This window comes from Canis aureus, chromosome 13 (genome assembly GCF_053574225.1).
Source record: "Canis aureus isolate CA01 chromosome 13, VMU_Caureus_v.1.0, whole genome shotgun sequence".
NCBI lineage: Eukaryota > Metazoa > Chordata > Mammalia > Carnivora > Canidae > Canis > Canis aureus.
Window position 1 is genome coordinate 39,216,837 of NC_135623.1, and position 20,973 is coordinate 39,237,809.

At 41.5% G+C, this 20,973-nt stretch overlaps 1 long non-coding RNA gene across 1 annotated transcript in view; it reads right to left on the reverse strand.

Annotated features, from left to right (window-relative positions):
- The window catches only part of LOC144282304 (uncharacterized), an 80,880-nt gene extending 60,624 nt beyond the window's left edge, over positions 1-20,256 (reverse strand). Inside the window, exon 1 of the long non-coding RNA XR_013350698.1 lies at positions 19,993-20,256. This is a non-coding gene — a long non-coding RNA (uncharacterized LOC144282304). The remainder of the gene's footprint in view (positions 1-19,992) is intronic.
- Between the last annotated feature and the right edge of the window lie 717 nt (positions 20,257-20,973).

Below are 20,973 nucleotides of genomic sequence, written 5' to 3' on the forward strand. Positions count from 1 at the left end.
GGCAGAAGGATATGCTTTATATAATAAAATTTCACAGCGAACATCAGAAAGAAGAAAGAAAGAAAGAAAGAAAGAAAGAAAGAAAGAAAGAAAGAAAGAAAGAAAGAAAGAAGAAAAGAAAAGAAAAGAAAGAAAGTCCTTTCTTTCTTGGGTTAGGCAACCTATGTTTAAAATCTTGTTCCTTAACATTTTTTGACATTGAGTCAGGACTGGATTTGTAGAAATGAGACTTCTCCAATACCTCTTCGAGCCAGTGAGGAAAGGAGAAATGAACTGACTTAGGTTGTTACGTTAGCCTCTTTGTAAAGGTCACCAAAAGGAAAACCCATAAAGAACCACCACTCTTTAGTCACTTACCAGTTTGAGACATTGTCCTAGGATAAAGGGGAATCATGATCACATGTCACATTTTAGATTAAATCATTGAACTGTCTTGCTTTTTTTTCCCCCATGACTCTAAATATAACTCAAGTTGGAAGAACAAGTCTGGATTATTCGGAAATGTTTCTAATTGTGCTTTTCTGAAAGCTTAGATGTTAATGCTGAAATTTTACTATCATAATTGTTGCTGGTAAATGTCCACAACTGGTATTCAAATTTTAATGGGACTATAAGTAACATTAGGTCTCGGGTACCCAGATGCCAAAACAGGATATATGAGTAAAAGAAATTAAGAAAAAAAAGAGAGACGGATATATTAACTCTTTCCTCTCCTCTCTGACAAACCAACTTGGTGCCTGCTGCTTCTCTGGCTACTTAACTTAGAAAAAGTAAGTAGGCAGGAGATGTGTGAGATCTTTAGAATCCATCTGTATATGAAGAAACTTCTCTACTGGTAATAGTGATGAGTACAAGAGAAATATCCATGAGAAAAGAGTGATTCATTTTGAGAAGAAAGTGTGGGTTACGGTGTCACAGGATCAAAATGTTTGAAAGGGAAGGTTTGGCATCAATGTGGACTTCAACATAGCTTTCTTGTCTTCTGCAATTAATTCAAATTTCTCCTTGGCTCCTGAGTCAAATGGTTGATGAGGCCTGAAGGTCGTAGAAGAAGTCAGTGAAACTATATAATCAATTATTATATAGATACATACATACGGCTATAGGGTCTATGTACACATATATATGGATGTGTAGACATGTGTATATAATACATATGTGTATATGTGTATACACACACCCTACATATATGGATATATGTACACACATATATGTGGAGATCTATATACACATACACATGAACATATATGTGTACACACATTTATATATGTATTTAACTGATTATGATACCGTGATTCAACTGAATTTTTTTTAAAAAATTTAACCCCATTCTTATGTCATCTACAAATATAAATGATTTTTGGATTAAAGGTAACTGTAAAAAAAAATAAATACTTTCAAGAAAACCCAGCAAACTATATGCATGTGGTATGCACAATCTGCAGGTGGAGGAGAACTGTCTTGACCAATGCATTTCTTAATCAAATGTAGAAGCTATAAAGAAAAGATAGACATTATCATATATGAATTTAAAACTTTTTTTGGCAAAAGAAAGATTCCATAACAAGTTCAGTAGACAAATGATAGGTTCAGAAATATTTGTACCATAGATGACAATCTTTTTTTTTTAACAAATCAACAAAGATAGACAAATGAACTCATAGAAAAATGAATAAAAAATTAGAATAGGAAATTCACAGAGGAGCAAACCCAAAAGACCAACAAGCAAATGAAAATATGTTTGCAATAAATCATACTCAGGGAAATGCAAATTAAAGTAACAAGAATGTCTCTTTTTATATCTGTGAGACTAGTAAAAATTGAAACGATCGGTAACCTCTATTGGTGGCAGGTATGTGGAGAAATGGGTGTCACGTATCGCTGAGAAAGATTTAGTGGTTAAAACTGCTGTGACCAGCCATTTAGCAGCATATACAAAAAAAAAAAAAAATTTAAACATATATGTGCCATTCAATGCTGCAATTGCCTTGACACCTCTCAGATCACCAGTGCACAAGGGCATTTGTAAAAGGCCACTTAATGTCAGAGTGTTTATAGTAGCAAGAAAAGGAAAGGGGAACAGGGATCAAAGTACCTGAGGATCAGCGAGAATGTTTACATAGATTACAGCTCACTCACACCACGGATTATCATGCAGCCATTCCAAAAAATGAGTTACAGTAGAAAGGCCACTTTTGAAGAATTCCTATACAGTTACACTTGAAGTGAAAATAATAATAGTAAGACACAGAAAATGTGCATGATGCAATGCTCATAAGATGGGCCATAACCACACCTCTCCCACAGATAAGCAGAAATGTGGAATGTGTAGACGATGATCATATGAGCGAGGGTGGAAATGTGTAAGTACATACCTTACAACAGCTACATGGTGGAGAGGGGTGCAGAGGGGATTCAAAGGAGAAAGGAAAGGGACATTGAACGTAAACATGAAGGAAAAAATAAGACTTTAAATAACAGGTAAGTACCTGTGTGAGATAATGTCTAGGTATTTATGCAAAATTACATATATACACCTTATATATGAAAAATCATAAAAAAGAATGAGAAGCTATTTCAAAAGCAAGCTCAAAACATAGTAATATTCATAATACTAAAAATGGAATATTTATTGAACCGTCACTATTGACGGGTACTGTCCTAAGCATGTTTGACTTATTAATCCTCACAACAACCTTACAATGGAGATATTAGTATCTTCGTTTTCAATAAAAGAGTTCAAATTACTCCTCTATAACTTTAGAACAGGAACAATTAAAAAATTCAAATGAAATCAATCATCTCATTTGCTTCCTTAGTGATCTTGGTTTGTTTTTTAGTGTCTGCATCTAAAAGATGGAATTTAACAGGGTACCATAAGTAAATCAATATTGCCCAACAAGCAAGCTAATGTTGGGTTGAGTCATAGAAATCAAGGGTAACTATCTTCATAATTAGCCACTTGCATTGCTCCTTTGTTCCACAAGGAAACCCTGAACAATTCCGGCCTGGTCTATGCCTTCAGGATTCATTGGTGGCCATGACAGCCTCTAACTGTTTGATAGCTTGGGGTGGTGTCCTAGTGCATTTTGACCTCTCATTCTGAAACCGGGCAAGAAAAATTTCCTGGCCTTACTCTGACAACAGCACGGGGCAAGATTCCGATCCTTCCTGAGAAAGGGACAGTTTCCAGAGACATAGAAATTCCATCTGATCCTCACTGACCCATGGGACTGGACAGCAAAAGTGAACAGTGGCTTGCTCTGCAGCCCACCACTGGCACTCGACAAATAATGTCTTCGCTAGTGTTACAGAGAGAAGGTAAGGCTTGCTAGTTTCTCCTTCTACCTTCATATCTAATTTAAGCATTCTCTCATCTCCAGTCTTGTTTATTATTATTATTTGGAGAGAGAGAGAACAAGAGCAGTGGGGAGGAACAGAGGGAGACAGAGAGGGAGAGGGAGAAGCTGACTCCCTGCTAAGCAGGGAGCAAGACATGGGGCTTGATCCCAGGGCCCCAAGATCATGACCTGAGCCCAAGGCAGACTCTCAACCGACTGAGCTACCCAGGCTACCCAGGCACCCCTCTCCGGTCTTGATGAAGAAACACTAGGCACCAGAGCACCAACAGCAATGTGCTTTAGGTTGAAACACCACTACTCCCCACTCCACGTGTCTCCATTCCCTTCCAAAACCCCCTGTGCACAACCGCCACCCCCCCACCCCCCCCCCCCCCGCCAGTAAGGTCAAGGTGCTAAAATAGAGATTGTGATTCAGGTAAGGCTGCAGAAAGTCACTAATGAATTTACTGAGGAAGTAAGCACCACTGAGAAAGTCCTGAGAATTGGTCCAAGCCTCTGAATCTGGATCCTAAATGAGATCCCGAATCTGTAAATATACAAAAGAAGAAAGAGCTCTGGTGTCTCACAGCTCCGTCTGTCTGAGAGCCAAGACTTTCAATCACGCATGTGTGTTTTGCAGGCCCCTGGCTCTCCCTTCTCGTCCTGACTTTGGCTGCCTCTCACACGGTTTTTGGCAAGGTACGCTCTAGAGAGGCCTGGAAAATTTTCCATCTAGTCACTCCCTTTGGTTAACTATTAGCAACTCTGGTAAAAGTTGTTGGTAGAGCATCGCAAACCACTATCCAAAAGAAGTTTAACCTCTTTTTTAGTGTAACCATAGAGATCATTCATTTGGGGATTTCAGGAATCCCATCCTCCAAAGGCTGAGATAACATGAACAGAGGTGGAGCAACAAACTGAGAGATGATGTCTCTTCCCTTCTCCAGGACTAATTAGTTCCGTGACACTGGTCACAGGAGGGAAGGTAACTCAGAACACATTACCAACTTAAACAAAGATCTCTCGTTTAGTCCCCATAACAACCTCTAACATCTACATGAGGAGCTCTACTTAACAAGAGAGACTTGAACCCAAGGTCCTTAAACTTCACATTAACCCATACAGCCTCATGACATTTAATTTACCCAACTTTTGGGTTCCTTACCTAAGAAAGCAAGAAGGTTAACTCATTGCTCTCAAAAAGGTCTTTCTAAGTCTGTAAGTCCATGAATCAGATGACCTGGCCGGCCATAAACAATTCCTTTCTTATAATTTCCATATGATTTCCATAATTTTTCACTTCTCAGCCTTGCAAGCTCTGAGGGCAAATAAAATTATATTCTGCACATAAAGATAAGCTAAAATAACAGTCACTCATTATTTGTCCATATAGCATAGTCCTTTTCCTCCTAAACTATTGCTTCACCTTTGTTTACATTGCTCTGTTCCATCAGTTTAGAGCATATTAAAAAGCAGAACTGGGTTGGTTGTTTTACGTTGGTGATAAACTTTGTGCCTCAACTGTATTGCAACCCCCAAAGCTTACTCAACTCCACCTGGCAGTTCAGCTCCTTGAGATAAAGTAGGCTTTCTCTGTGGAAAACCAGTTAGCAGTTTATCTTTCCACTCTGCTGCTGGCATACAGCTGGCTGGGCATCTCATAGACAGTCATCCAGGGGAAAGCAATAAAAAAAATTTAAAAAAAAAAAATAAAAAGAGGAACTTGAAGGGAGTACTCCCCCATAAGAGGAATTAAAACCAATACTTTGTTTAGGTAGACTTGTGTAAGTCCAAGTTAAATGTGTGTGTGAGTGTGTGTGCATGTGTATACTCCAGGATTGTGTGGATGTGTGCATGGAAGGAGGTTGAGACACTGTGAGTGAAAGGATCCTGGATAGATAGAAAGTGAGGACCAATTCCCATTGGACCCATTCCTAAGTACCATAAGGTTGGGTCAGTTTCTCACGGGAGAAATGGAAAGTTACATTTTGTTAATTTTTAACAAAACCATATGTAAGTCATTCTCTTAGAGAAGATTATACCAACAGCAACCAAGTAATAAAAAAAATCTTATATAAGAAAACAATTCAGTGCAAGGCATGCAGGAAAGAGCAGCCTATCTGCTGACGCTTTGATGGTAATGCTAAGCAATAAAAAACATTCATGCTGCAATCTATACAACTAAACAGGCTGAAACTTCTGTATTCAAATTTGATAGAGAAGAAGAAAATGGGCTTTTCCAGCTCCAGCCATCCTGGGTATGATGAGTTGAGTTATCTCTCCTCAAAAGATGTTGACGTCCTCAACTCCAGGACCTGTGACATGACCTTATTTAGAAATAAGATCTTTGCAGATGATTGAGTTAAATGAGGCCATCATGGTGGGCCTTAATCCAATAATGCTGTGTCCTTATAATAGAGGTGGGGGGACTTGGACACAGAGGCCGACATGCATACAGGGAGAAGTCATGCAAACATGAAGACAGAAATCAGGGGGATATCTTTACAAGTCAAGGAGTGCCAAAGATTGCCAGCACATCCTCAGAAGCAAGGAAACAGGAAGGGAAAAAATTCTTCCTTCATGGGCCTTAGAAGCAACAAATCCCAAAGATACCTTCATCCTGGACTTCTAGCCTCCAGATCTGTGACATGATATATCTTTGCTCTGTAATTCGACCAGTTACTGGTACTTTGCTATGGCAGCCTGAGCAAATGAACACATTAGGTTTTCTCAAGGTCACCTTGAGTCACCACACAGCTTTCCTCTTGCCCCTTTATCTGCACAGCATCTCCAAAGGAGAAAGTATTTGAGGAGACCTGGGCTTCCTCTCTATTTTCCTCTCATCCTGAAATCCTTGAAACTCATCTTATTCTTCACCTTTGAAGCCTAATTTCCAAAGAAGCGTTTATAAGAAACCTCTAGGATAACAATAAGTGGCTAATTCTACCCAGGGGCCAAATGGTAAGAAAAATCAAGAAAAAAATTATTAACCTGGGAAATTGCCTTCCCAAAAGACTTGAGCTGAGGGCTCTAGTTCTTGGAAGATCCAACAGCAGTTGAAGAAGAGGGGAGAAGAAAAAGAATTTGCTCCTAAAGGGTCCTTTAGTTTGAATCTGATACCAAGTAATCTAATTAGATTCAGACATTCTGTTTGGGAACCACGTCAAGATTGCGGCACTCTTTTTAAGCAGCTGATTTGGATCATACATTTAGACAGGCTTAGTTTCCTTGCTTTGCTGCTGTTGTTTCCTCCTGGAGGAGAGTGGTTGGATCCTGATACTTGGAATTAGGTTGGTGTTAGCTGAGGGACTAGCCAAAGGACTGGCATTTGGAAAATAAATTTTAGTATTAATTTAGAAAGGGGAGTGGGTTCAAGCAGCCAAGAGGTGAACAGATGGCAGTGCATGCTGGGAGTTCCTGGCAAGGAGTCAGTCACTAGAAGGGGTGGTTGAATGAAATGCTTTTGTATCTAGGTTGCAGGAGAACAGGAAGCTGTGACTAGCTTTGGCAGCTTCTAATACAAAATTTATTAAAGAGGAATGAATTTGATTATAAACAAATGACAATTTACTTTTCATATCTCTACTCAATTTCCTCAGACAATTTTCCAGGAAGAGCTGAACCTCTTAAATAACAATTCTAAGGGTGTAGGAGGTTCAAATATGACAATTGGGCTTTGACTTATCCATATCAATGAGCTTCAGAAAAAATGGCAGGAGTCTAAGATAAACATCCAAACACGGAGAAGATTTATTCCTTCTAGCTATGGCAAAATCATGGAGGGGGGGGATGGAAATGTCACATCGAATAATTTAATAAAAGGGTAGGATCTTGATCTTCCAGTAAGAAAACCAAAGTCTCTCAACTGTTTTAGAAAGAGAAGGCTGTTGCTCTTTGTGGTGATGGTTTCCTCTGCCAGATAACACATGCAATTAAAAGACAAGTTTTACCACTTGGCTGGTCACCGTAAGTAGACCTCTGACAAGCACACTTTAGAGGCACCACTGCTTCGGAGCCAAACCAGTTTTAAACATTTGTCCTTTGCCAATAATAGGCCACACTTCCTCACTCACTGTGATAGTTAATCTGTCAACTTACCTGGGCCATGATGCCCAAATATGTGGTCAAACACTAGTCTAGATAGTTCTGTGAGTGTGTCTTTGGATGAGATGAACATTTAAATTGGTGGCTTTTAAGTAAAATAGATTGCTCTTCATAATGTTGGTGAGCCTCATCCAATCTGTTGAAGGCTCAAATAGAACAAAAGACAGACCTCTGAACAAGAGGCAATTCGGCCAACAGATGGCCTTTGCGTTTCATCTGCAACATTAGCTCTTCCAGGTTCTTCAGGCTGCCAGCCCACTTTGCGGATTTCTTTTTAATTCTTTTAAAAGATTTTATTTATTTATTCATGATAGACAGAGAGAGAGAGAGAGAGAGAATGGCAGAGACACAGGCAGAGGGAGAAGCAGGCTCCATGCAGGGAGCCTGACGTGGGACTCAATCCTGGGTCTCCAGGATCACACCCTAGGCCGAAGGTGGCACTAAACTGCTGAGCCACTAGGGCTGCCCCACTTTGCAGATTTTAGAGTTGCTAACCCCTATGATCACTTGAACCAATTCCTTAAAATAAATCTCTTTCTATAGATATACGTACATCCTGTTGGTTCGGTTTTTGGGGGTTTTTTTTGTTTTTTTCTGGAGAACCCTGATGATATACTCATTTAGAGATTTGTCTCCAGTAGGTGTCTAATAACCTTCGAGCAGATACCAAAGATAATCCAAATTCAGTTTGAATAATGCTTACAGGTCAGCTTCAGTGGCCAGTGGTGCAATGGCACATGCACATATCAGACAGACAAGATGCTTCAATGAGGCTTTAAAACATCAGTTCTATTTTCAAGTGAAAGGCAAATGCATCTACCAATTTTGTTGGGGGGTCATCATGCTGCTGCACCAAGAAGAAAGCATTTAGGGGTCTATCCTCTCTGTATTTGTCATCCTTCTCCACGTCCTCAGCAGAATGCCTGGCATGGAGCAGCTAAGCATGGGCGGGCGGCATTGAATTTGTGGGAGAGGGTATGTTGATGCAAGTCATCTCCACCCTGCTCTTCTGATATTTGCCAATCACATTCCCCAAAACCAGGCTACCACAGCCAAAAAACCAACATCTAACATTTACTGAGTGATCGCTGTATGACAGACCTCAAAATAACTTGAGGGAGGGGCTTGTATCGTCTCCATTTTACAGACAAGGAAATGAAGACACAGAACATGAAACAGTTTGCCCCAGGTCCTTTACACACACGTCATCACATATCCAGTAAGCTGTAGAGCTAGGAATAACGGAACAAGAAGATTAGCAGCCTCCAGAAACTCCTAACCTGCTCTGCACCCTGACAACCCTGGAGCCTGGTGTGAAGGATTAAGCTCATGCTAGTAAGAGAGCTACAAGGGTTTTGATTCAGCATTTAATGCAGGATCAGACAATTCTTTGGTAGCGGGGAGTGACCCGTGCACTGTGGCGTGTTTAGTGGCATCCCTGGCCTCTCTGCTCTCGAGATGCTCCATCTCCTAAATTGTGACCATCAAAATTACCTGAAACTTTGCCAAGTGTCCCCTTTGGGATAAGGAAGGACCACCTCAGTGGAGAACTGATGGCTTACTGTACTAAAGCTCATACTGTAGCATTTATATCTAAACCCAGTGTAATTATAGGATTCCTTCTCACGGTTCCTTGTGGGAGTTTCTCATACACTTTTATTCATCATTTCTCTGGGCGGTGTGTATCCAGCTGCCCCCAAAGATGAGATTTTTCTCGAAGTGTATTGAAGCTGAGGGGAGGACATAAAGTAGCTAAACGGCAAAGAAGACACAAAGTATATTACCATTCTGCTTCATGACCCGCTTCGTCCTTAAGCCCCATTGTGTATGCCCAGGGCCTCATATTTCCCCAGATTTGAAATACCAACTGACTGGAGGGCCCTGCCCCCTGGTGATTTCAGAGCTTCTGCCAATATTCCCAGAAACCCTTTGATGCTGATGAAAAAGGCTGGACCATTGTCTACCACTCTGTTTTTGCATGTTCTGTTCCTTCTGCCTGGAATGTTCCCCTGACCTCAGCCTCGTCACCCTCAATCATAACTCCCAGGTCTATTTCATTGGTAAAACATAATCATTGGAAATCGTCATACTTGTCTATTGGTTTACCTGCAGAATGTCTGCCTGTATCACTCTCCATCCAACCACTAAAATGTAAGTTCCAAGGAACCCGACCCCATACCTCCCAATTCCTAGAAAAAGAACATGACCAGTACCTAATGGGTATTCCACACATATGTATTGAATCGAGTAACCCTAGAAGCTATCTTGTATTCTTACATGTCTTTTTCTGAACTATAAACAGTTCAAGAAATGATCTTTATGAGGCAGTGGGGCACATGAGTCAAAGGAAGAGTATTAAAAGTTGAGTGGCTGACTGTCATATTATTTATTGTATGCCCGGAGGGAGTGGTTTATGCATCCCAGTGATCTCAGAAGAGACTTGCAGACAAACCTTCACCAGTCTGCCAAGACCTTCTGGTCCCAGTGTGGAACATGAGTCCCTATATGAGTCAGCCACTATTTGCTCCTACTACGTGTGTACTCCACCCTTGTTATTCCTTCATGTGTGAAGAGTCATGGGAGTTGGCCCAACTGACTCTCTGCTCAACATTTCACTGCTTTGTCCTCTCTTCTCTCTCATTCATGAGTTCTGTTGGGGAATAGATTTTGTGTGGGATGAGGAGAAACACATATGTGATAGAAAAACCAAACTGTGAAAAGTAAAAAAATGTCTTTAATGGAACTATGAAATGACTATAGGTTGATTCATCAGTGGAAACACATGGAAACTATTATTTCCAAATTCAACAGTTTATGAAACCTGAAACTGTTCAATGTTTTGTTCAGAATTACGTATTTGGCCTTTGGGAGTTTATGTGAATTGTCTGTTCAAATACCAAGGAAAACATCTAATTGGTTCATTAAGAGACTTATAAATGGATCTTCTGCTTTCTTCTAAATATATAGTGGAGAAACAAGGAACAGACCACCTAAAAGGAGCTTTGACTCGATGCCTCCACAGCTGGGAAAATTCTAAATCAAGCTTGATTTGTATCCAAGAACTGGAGTGAGGTTAACAGGGAAGTCATAGCAGGAAACAGGTTGCTATTCTGACCTCAGCCTTCTCAGGCTATTCTAGGTACGGCTACCACTGTACAGAAGCTCAGATCACACCAGGCGGGGACCAAATGTGACCTCATAGTTTTCTTTCCAGTTTGGATTTCTAGTATGCTATTCTCTGCTGCCATAATGACCATAATGATACCGTATGGATGGAGTTAGCCTAGTTAACCCGTGATTCTACAAACTATTTCCAAAGGTCACACAGTAACCACAACCAAAATATTTTCACATCAGTAGTATATCACCAGGGAAACAAAATTTCAAATGTCTTTGAATACTCCACATAGGAAAGGTAAACGAGTTCGCAAAGTGTTATGTAGGTTCCTGGTCAGGCAACTAATACACTCATTATATTCAGCTCTCCCACAGCCCCACCCCTACCCTCTTTCTCTCTCTCATTAAGCGAATTACTCTTGTCTCTAAGACCTGTGGCTTCTTTTGCAGTCACGAGCTCTTTACACACAGGCTTTGGGTTCTCTGCTTCAATCCCTCTACCCAGATATAAAAGGACAGGTGAAGTACGCACTGTCAGTACATATTTGTAAAGATTATCTGAAAAATAAATAGAAGCTGTAAATTTAGACAAAATAGGGTGTATTTGGTAGCTCTGCTCCGCCAAATATTTCTAATAGTAACCTTTTAGGTTTAAACATTTTACTCAGCCAAAGCCAAAGGCCTTACTCGTTTCAGATGAAAAATTAGAAAGGGCATTGTTCAGTTTTTGTGTAACAAGCATCACGACCCAGGATTACATCCCAGGGAGGAGCTTCAGAGGCCTGATGAGGTGGAGAGCCCTAGAAACAAGTCTCTGCAAAGGCAGAAAATGGAAAGGAAAATGGAAATGATGGGCCCACACCAAAACTAAGATCCTCCACTCCACACAAAATTGGATTGTGTGGATTTGCAGACTATAGAGAGATAAAGGACTTGCCTACCACGTGACTGGTGGCTTCCAGAGGAGCCAGCCTAGAGCATGACATATTAGGTCCTCAGGAAGTTTCCAAGGAGAGCACCTGAGTGAAAATATCTCTGATTCTCATGAGATGGTGGCCATGAAATCGGGAATGCTTGCAGATCTTCACATTCATTAACTGAGAGCTCACCATTTTATAAGTACCATTCTAGGATCTTGAAATACAGCAGCGAACACAGCAGGAAAACAACCACCACCACCGTGGCTTCACGGAACACATATTCTAGTGGGAGGAAATCTGTGATTAAAAGCAGTAATGTAGGAAGTTAGACAGATGTGGTGGGGAAAAAATAGACACCATGGAAAGAAATCAGGAAGGTTGGGGGCAGGGTATAACTTTACATAGGGGGGTTTGGGAAGACTTCAACGAGCAGGCGACACGTGGCCCAGGACCTGAATGAAATTAAGGGGTGAACCAACTGGACATCTGGGGAAAGAGGCTCGTACAGGCAATTGGCTTGTTTCTGAATCAGCCCCAGAGTTAAGGCCCGGCCATGAGCAGGTGCTTTTGTGCTCACCTGGCTCTCTTCTGTTCATGCCCCAGGTCTGGGCCTGGCACTGATTGCCTAGAGACAGCATTCCTCTTCCTGGTGTCTAGGTTCGAAACCCTTTCTTGTTGTCCTCCCAGCATTCTACTTCCCCTGTCAAAATGGGTACCACACTTTGTGGTGTCAGCTGCTGAACTGGTTTCTTTCCATGTTATTCTGATAAGATGAAAAGACCTCCATCCCACTCAACATAGAATCTCCCAACTCCAGTGGAGCACCCAGGGGGCAGCGCTGTGTGGGGAATCCAGCCCCTTGGGCTCCTCTCCTGACTCTCCCATTGACTTACTAGGCACCGTGGGGCAAGGTACTTAACCTATGTGTCAGGTTCCTCGGGCTTGAAGTGGGAGATTAGAGCCAGCAAGCGCCTGGCACATCGTAGATGATTGATAAATTAATCTAGCAATCACCACATCCTCCGGGAACATTTTAATCCACTGAGAGCCTTCCTCCTATAATTGCGCATCAAAGGCAATGTAGCCCAGTGAAATAAGCATGAATATTTAGACTCAGATAAATCAGAGTCCATTGGAAAACTGAGTGCAATATTCTCTAATTACATAAAGGGAGATGAAAGTCTCTCTTTCAAAAGTTTGTTGAGGATAAAAAGAAAAAAGGTTACATTCAGAATGGCCTTCCCATCCAGTAGGTACTCCACAGTAGCTCAGTCTGTTCTCCCCACTGCCCACACTTACCTGATTAGTATCCTGCATTTGCACATCAACCATATGATGCTTCCTAAACATCTCTGAGGAGTCCTCTAACCTTTCCTTAGGCCCACACTCAGGCTTCTCCAGGAGATTGCAAATTCTTTGAGGTAAGACTGCACTTTATTTCTCAGAGATTCTCATCATGCCTTGCACAGGACATTCTCAGAATAGGTTTTCAAATATGAATTGAATGAATAATAAATAGGGGGAGGAGAGAGGGAAAGAGAGATAGGTTTTGTTAAGTCAAGGGTTATATGAGGAATAGAGACGGAGGAATGGTTCATGGAAATCAATGTAAATGACTCATGCAAATGAGCTGACTGAAATACATTTAGGGCTCCCTTGAGGGAGGAAATTCCATTTCCATTCCCTAGGATAGATACTTATCTGTTCGGAATCATTCAGATACAGCCCTGCCTAAAGAAAGAGATGACCTCTCCAGATCCTTTCTTAACCTATTATATTCTCTCTCTCTCTCTCTCTCTCTCTCTCCTAGTAAATTTATCAATAAACTTAAAAAGAAAGAAGACAAATATATTGTCTGAATGAGATGCACATTTTCCCCACATACTACAAATGAAATATTCTAAGAGATAACATGGTTACAGTTCAAGGCATTACTAAGAAAAACTAGCTATATTTTTATCAGATGAAAGAATCTCACTGCAGATAAGCCAATCTGCTATTTTAATCCGAAACAGGGCAATTTTGAACTATGCAAAAAATTAATGCACAGCTTCTGGCGATGGTAGATGGCATTACTAAAAGACATGATGCATCATTTATAAGCTACTGTTGGTAACCTGAGTGCTGAGAGATGAGAAATCTAAACAATGTAAGAGAAAGTGGCTCAACACATAGAGAAAGATATCTGTTTCGTAAAATGAGACCAACGCATTTGAAGCAATGAATTAAGAATTTACAAATAAACCCAACGAAAGCACAGATGAAAAGAATCTATGGTCTCCCAGTTTACATCTTGTCAAATATTTAAATATAGCAGCATTTCTCCCTCTGGGACCCAAGGACCCTTGAAGGATCCATGGGCACCTTTTCACGGGTCATGAATTATATAAAACTTAAAAATTTTTGCATAGTAATATTAATGATGTATGTTTAAACTGTTTTACCCGTTTTTTTTTTTTAAAGATTTTATTTATTTATTCATGAGAGACACACAGAGAGAGAAAAAGAGGCAGAGACACAGGCAGAGAGAGAAGCAGGCTCCATGCAGGGAGCCCGACGTGGGACTTGATCCTGGGTCTCCAGGATCACACCCTGGGCTGAAGGCAGCGCTAAACCACTGAGCCACCCTACTGCCCTACTGAATGAATAACAACTGTATTCATTCTCCATTGTTGCTGTAACAGATTATCATAAACCTAGCAGGTTGAAATAACACACACATTTATTATCGTCTAGTTCGGGAGGTCAGAAGTCTGACAGTGTTTCATTGGGCTAAAGTCAAGGTGTCAGCCAGGCTGGACTCCTTTCTAGGGCTCTAGGGGTGAATCCATCTTCCTGCTTCAGCTTCAAGATGTCACCCACATCCTTTGTCTTTCTTCCACCTTCAGAGCCAGTGACACGGCATCTCTCTGACCCTGCTTCTGTTATCACATATCTTCTCCGACAATAGCCTGGAAAGGTTCTCCAAGTCTAGGGATTCAGGTAATTAGGTTGGGTCAAGCAGGATCATCTCCCTGTTTTGAGGTCCTTAAACTTAATCACCTCTACAAAATCCCTCTGGTCAGCGTGAGGTAACATAGTAGCAGGTTCAGGAGGTTAGGAGAGGGAAGTTTTGGGGAGCCAATATTTTGCCTACATAAGAACTCCTTTTTCATTTATAATTGGCGATTGAAAAGCAGTTTCTGGGAATAAGAGTTTAGCTTCATAAATCAGACTCTTCCAAATTAGAGTAGCCAAACACACAGTCCTGAATATCTTCAATATTTTTATGATATTTTTTTGAGAAGCGCAGGCATTGAGCTTTTCCCATCAGTTCTAGACCTGTTGTCTAATCAGAGATAGGATTCCTGTGGGAACCAGTTAGCTTCATTCAGCTCTACCACCAAACACTCCATCTGATGGGGATGCCGTCTTACTGATATATACCTCAGTCCGAGAGGGTGCATATTAAGGCGTAGCGATGGTATCATACCAAACTTATCGCCATTCCTAGAAAAACTCAATAATCATTTTCCACTATTGGATTTCAGTTTCATCCTCACCAGGTGGAAAGAAGAGTCCATAGACACCTGTTCCAGAATAACATGGGAGGAAGACTCCTAGTAAGGGATGGTGGGGCTGGTGGAACTCACACTGCCTGTTCTCGTTTGTCCACCATGTTATGGCATAAAAGAAATGGCTCATCTTTGATCAAAGTTAGAAACAGAGCAATTGGCTAAGTTGCAAGTGAAAAATGTTGTAAGGAAAAGAAGCAGTAGGATGGCATTAGAGATACATGGATAAAGGAGACCAGAGACAGTGATGATTCTTAACCAAGAGTCCACTGAAGAACTTCTGGGGAGCTCTGAACTCCTAACATTCTGAGGCCTTGTGAGTTTTTCTTAGGAGATATATCATACCATTCATAGAAATCACAGAAGTATATGACTCCAAAATGATTGAAAACCACTGTTCTCACGTGGAAGAAAAAGGGACCTGGGAATTCTGAGAGATACCACAAGCCACCAATAAAATGGTAAATTGGGGATCCCTGGGTGGCTCAGCAGGGATCCCTGGGTGACTCAGCAGTTTGGCACCTGCCTTTGGCCCAGGGCACAATCCTGGAGACCCGGGATCGAATCCCACGTCAGGCTCCTGGTGCATGGAGCCTGCTTCTCCCTCTGCCTATGTCTCTGCCTCTCTCTCTCTCTCTCTCTCTCTCTGTGTGACTATCATAAATAAATAAAAATTAAAAAAAAACATTAAAAAATAAAATAAATTAAAATGGTAAATTGGAATGAATGGCTGGGAAGAGGAGAGGGCAGGGGTGTATTTGTATATTCACATGAGTAAATGTTCGTTAAATGGTGTTTTAAAAATGAATGAGAGGAAATGAAGAGCTTACAGAGCTGTTTAAATCACCAGCTGTGTTTTTCTCTTCCTCTTACTGCCCGGCCAGCCCAACCAGCAGTCCCGTCCTAGCAACATGGCCTTTGCCCTTTGCCCTCCATCCTTGACCTCTTGTGAAGGTACTGCATTTACAAAGCCCCAGGAGCTCAGACGTTCTAAAGACACATTTACACACACACACACACACACACACACACACACACACACACGGCCTTTTGTAAAAGAAGCTATTTAGACACAAAAAAGTAATATGGGGCTTACAACTCCCCCAATCTCTCTTTTCTATCAAATTATCCCAAAATGGAAGAAAAAAAGGAGATAACACCACTCTGAGATGGACTGTTTTTACAGCTCATTTTATATGGTGCAGTTTCGGACGCATGGGTGGCTCAGTGGCTGAGTGTCTGCCTTTGGCTCAGGTCCTGATCCCAGGGGTCCTGGGATCGAGTCCCACATCAGGCTCCCCAACCCCCCCATTCATGGGGCTGCTTCTCCCTCTGCCTGTGTCTCTGCCTCTCTCTCTCTCTGTGTCCCTCATGAATAAATAAGTAAAATCTTAAAAAAAAAAAATAAATGACGCAGTTTACCCCTTAAAAGAAGAGAATGCATTTGCCAGCAAAATGCAGTGGGATCCTATCTCAGAAATAGAAGGGGTGCAGGCCATTCTTCTGGAAATATTTACTCACATTTACCTGTGTTTACTGCGTTGAATGCCAAATGCTACAACTGAGTCAACACACTCTGATCTCTCATTGTGTCTTTTTAATCACTTTCTCTCACATGGAATAGCTTGGATTTCCAAATCTCTGCCATTCCATTATAAATACAGCTCATTCACAGTTGGCTAAAACACTCCATGTTACTTCTTGGATTCCAATTACCCAACAGAAGGTACATTGAATTTGCCTAGGAAACAAGGACAATGTCTGTTTGTAAAAGTTTATGGCATTCCCTCTCCCCACCACACCCCCCCCCAGAGTGTTTTAGACATCTAAGAAAGTCAAACCCTAAGGAAAAATATAAACAAGCGCTTGGAATATACACACAATCGCATATCCTATTTGTAAAAAATACTGCCACCATCTTGCCAGGCAGTGCAAAAAGGAAACGTTTATCCCCGTGTAACTCAACAGACATTTTTTTCTTCCTCTCCACCGATGCCTAAATCACTTGAATGGCAAATGCATCATCTGGCTGAAATACACCATAACTGCAAATCTTAAGACTCCAAGGGTCACATGCTAACATTGTATCCTGCTTTTATTGATAAGGCAGTAAATATTAGATGGATCAATAAGGCTCACAGAAATAACCACAGAATAACAGCATCAAATTTCTAAGAATAGCAGAGTCAGAGAGTATATTTAAATGATCCTTTCTAGTGGTTGTAAAATGTCTCAAATTCCCTAGAAAGCAAGAGACCTCATCATACATGCATGTGCATCTACACATACACATTTATCTCACCTGGGACTCTAATCTCGAAGTACCTCATAAGTTCAATACAACTGATGACATAGGATAACTGTGGAAAACATTCAGGATTTGGGATCAAACAGACCTGAGTCAGAATTCTGTATTTGTGGGGCACCTGGAGGGCTCAGTCAAACATCTGCCTTCAGCTCAGGTCATGATCTCAGGGTCCTGGGATCAAGCCCTGCACTGGGCTCCCCGCTCAGCAGGGAGTCTGCGCCTCCCTCTCCCTCTGCCTCCTCCCCCTGCTTGTGATCTCTCTGTCTCTGTCTCTCTCACATAAATAAATAAATAAATAAATAAATAAATAAATAAATAATCTTTCAAAAAAAAGGAATTCTGTATTGGCTACTCACAAGCTGTCTGATTTGGGACAAAGGAGGTTACTTCTCTGATCCTTGGTTGCTTTTCTCAAGGATAAATGAGAAAAATACTGCCTTCCTTATAAGATCATTAACAAGACTGGCTCCACACAGAGCAAGCACTGGAGCAATAAAAGCTCTTAGCATCAGCCACGTAATTCCTTAATTCATTCATCAGACACTAAGTTCCTACTCTCTCCCCAGCACTCTGCCTTGATGGAACTCTAAGACATATCTTGATCTTTGTGCAAAAGGTACACATTACAGCTCACATATCCCTTTTTTTATTGCTCAATTTAATTTATACTTTGAACCCTGGTTCCACCTATTTGTAGATACCTAAGCTCGGCCAAATCAGGGTCCTTCCTTCACCCTTTCTCTGGGGTTATGTCTTGAATTAGAAGGTAATATAGTGCAAAGTTATAAGCTCAAGTCTAGTGAAGGAGAAAAATTATGATCTTTTAAAAAAATATGGTAAATACAATTATGGTAGGATAATGATATTTTGTGTTATTAATACCTCATCTTTGGAACCCCTTGGTTTTGGCCCATTTTAGCGTTACCGGATTCAATGCCAAAAGGCTATTACAGCAAAAAAGCACAGTAAACATTCTGAATTGCAGAAGCCTAGGCCCAAGGGAAGTCAGGGCACAGAGACAACAGGATGGGGTTAGAGCTAGATTTCCCACATGCCTCCTCCCACCCTCCACCCATCTCACCAACTACTGAATCACATTTCCTCAGAGGGTAAGAAGAAAGAAGAGTCGGAACAAACAGGAAAACTCCACGCAGCTGAGTGTACAAGAAGGGAAAGAGGGGATGGCGGGACTCCCAGGTGAAATTCAGAGCTCCAGTGATGGAGGAACTTGTGCTTCAGTCTCTCGTAGAGCCCTGGAGGTGCGTTCAGGTATCAGAGAGGTATCAGCATGCTAGATATGGGAGGATTGGGCTCAGGCTATCTCATTGAGTTAACAGAATGTTCTCACATTACAGAGAGTGATCCAGAGAGAGATAGGCCTTAGCACCCTAAACTTTCCTATTGCCCACAGTGGCCTGGGAACGTGTATTTCTGTGCATCTAGGAAGGACATCAAAGCCGGAAATTTTGTTAAATCTGCCTTGAAAGGTGAGAATGAGTGATGTCATAGCCACCTGTCTGTACTGACAGCCAAAGAAATGGTGAAGATAATGGGCATCAAGTGGAGGCTAGCAAGAATAGATCATGGCCAAGAAGACATTCCCTAACCCAAATAATTTGGGTCTATATGAGTCATGTAAGTCACATGGGTTTAGACATAAGCCCAGAGAAGAGATAGGAGAAGTATCCCGCTATATCTGAGTGTAGGTATCCAATAAGAGGCAGAATGAGGGTTCACAATGTAAACTAAATTGGTTGATAGAAAAAACTTACATGAGCTGATATGTATATTTATTGTATGAAAATCAAGGTATGTCTAGGGTCCCATGATTCCAAAAAGAAGAGTCAAGAGAAATCAGAATAGGGAAGCTTGACTTTAGGATTGAGATGAAAAAGAGTCCCATCTGGGTTCAAGAGTGCTCTAGACAGAGGGAAAGTCTGTGCAATGGGGCAAAGATGGGAATGATGAGTTTGGGGGATGGCAAGCCATTTGGAATGCTAGTCTTAGAGGACAGGTCGGGGAGTGATAGGAGGCCCAGCTGGAAGGGAAAACCTGGGTCAGACCATGAAGACTACTATCCAGAATGCTCTAGTACTTCAGAAGGAACATTCTGACAATTGTGTGGAATGTGATTTGGGAGGGAGGAGTGGAGGCCTAACATTAGAGGCCACAAGTCCCAAACTAGATCAATCAGAACATGAAAAGAGAACTGACAAAGGAGAAAGCAAATAAGAATGAATCTTAAAATGGCACCAAAACAACTAGGAGGGATAAATATGAAAGACGAGGCAGACATAGATTTAAATCACACTTAGTTCACTAATGGGAATCCTAGTCATGTATCTAATTTTGGTTTTGTCTTTCAAAGAAAAAAATTCCAGGAATATAAATCTTTTTAGAAAGTCTATAAAAAAAAAAAAATCCAGGAACAGAAGAACCTGGCCACCAGGACTGTCCTCTCCCAGCTTTAGGGGTTTGGGCAAAGGAAGTCCCCGGATCCCTCTCTAAAGTGACCGGCAGCTGGGGCCCTCACCTTGCAACTGCAGCTGTATGATGTTCCATGCTTGCAGCAGGATGAGCTGCACCTAGGTTTGTAGGTGGGGGAGCACTTGGCTCTCCCCCCATGGTGAGGGCTGGGGTCTACTCACCTCTCATTCCGATATTCCCTCTCTACTTCCTGCACGCCGATGGACACTCTGATTTTTGGAAGATCATTTGGCCATGCAGGGTAGAGACTACATCTTCCAGACTTCTTTGTAGGTGGGGCAGCCATAAGCTTAAATACTGGACCATGGGATATGAGCAAAAGTGCCACGTGGCATCTTCCAGGGGCTGGTTTTAAGAGAAGCATGTGTGAGTGCTCTTCGCTGTTTCCCTAGCCTGTTCTCTGGCTTCCTTCTGAAATACAAACTCCACTATCTTGGACTATCAGATCGAGGCTGTGCAGAGCAAAGTAACAAGATGTAAAGAGAATGTGCATCTCTGACACAAAGGCAATTTCAGACTTGAACACAGAGCTTCAAGCTAGCTGCTCCTGGGTGGGAGATCTCTCGGTGCCATGGAGTTGAATGCACCCAGCTCTCATAACCTTGAAATATTTGCTTTGTAGAAAAACTCCCTCAGTCTGATCCTATACTAATCTAACAACTTAATTACAGTTTGACTTTCTGTCCAGCACATCAATAAGGACGGTATGTTGTGAGGTCTGGTGAGATGAAAGGGTTTGGTGCCCTGACAATTATAATTCTCATTGCATACTGATAAATTGGTGTTCTCATTTTTATTGTAGTCTCCAGGAGTCCGTTCCAGGGAGGCTAAACCTCTCATGGGACTGACCAGATCAGGTTCCTGCAAACTTGTAGGCTAGTTTCTAGGAAAAGCAAACTCTCCAAGATTATGGTAACCAACCAAGTGTCTTTGGATAGTAACCCCACCCCTCTTGCCACTTCTCCAAATTCGCGTTGTGCTTTCTTTTCTATTTTTTTTTAATGCTAGCAATCACAATCAAGGGATACAATCCCCTCATGTTATTAAGAGCATGTGGTACCGTCTGTTATGCTAACACTCGTTATCCCAGAACATATGGTACACTAAGAACACAGGGGTGCGGGGGAAAGACATGTATTCAC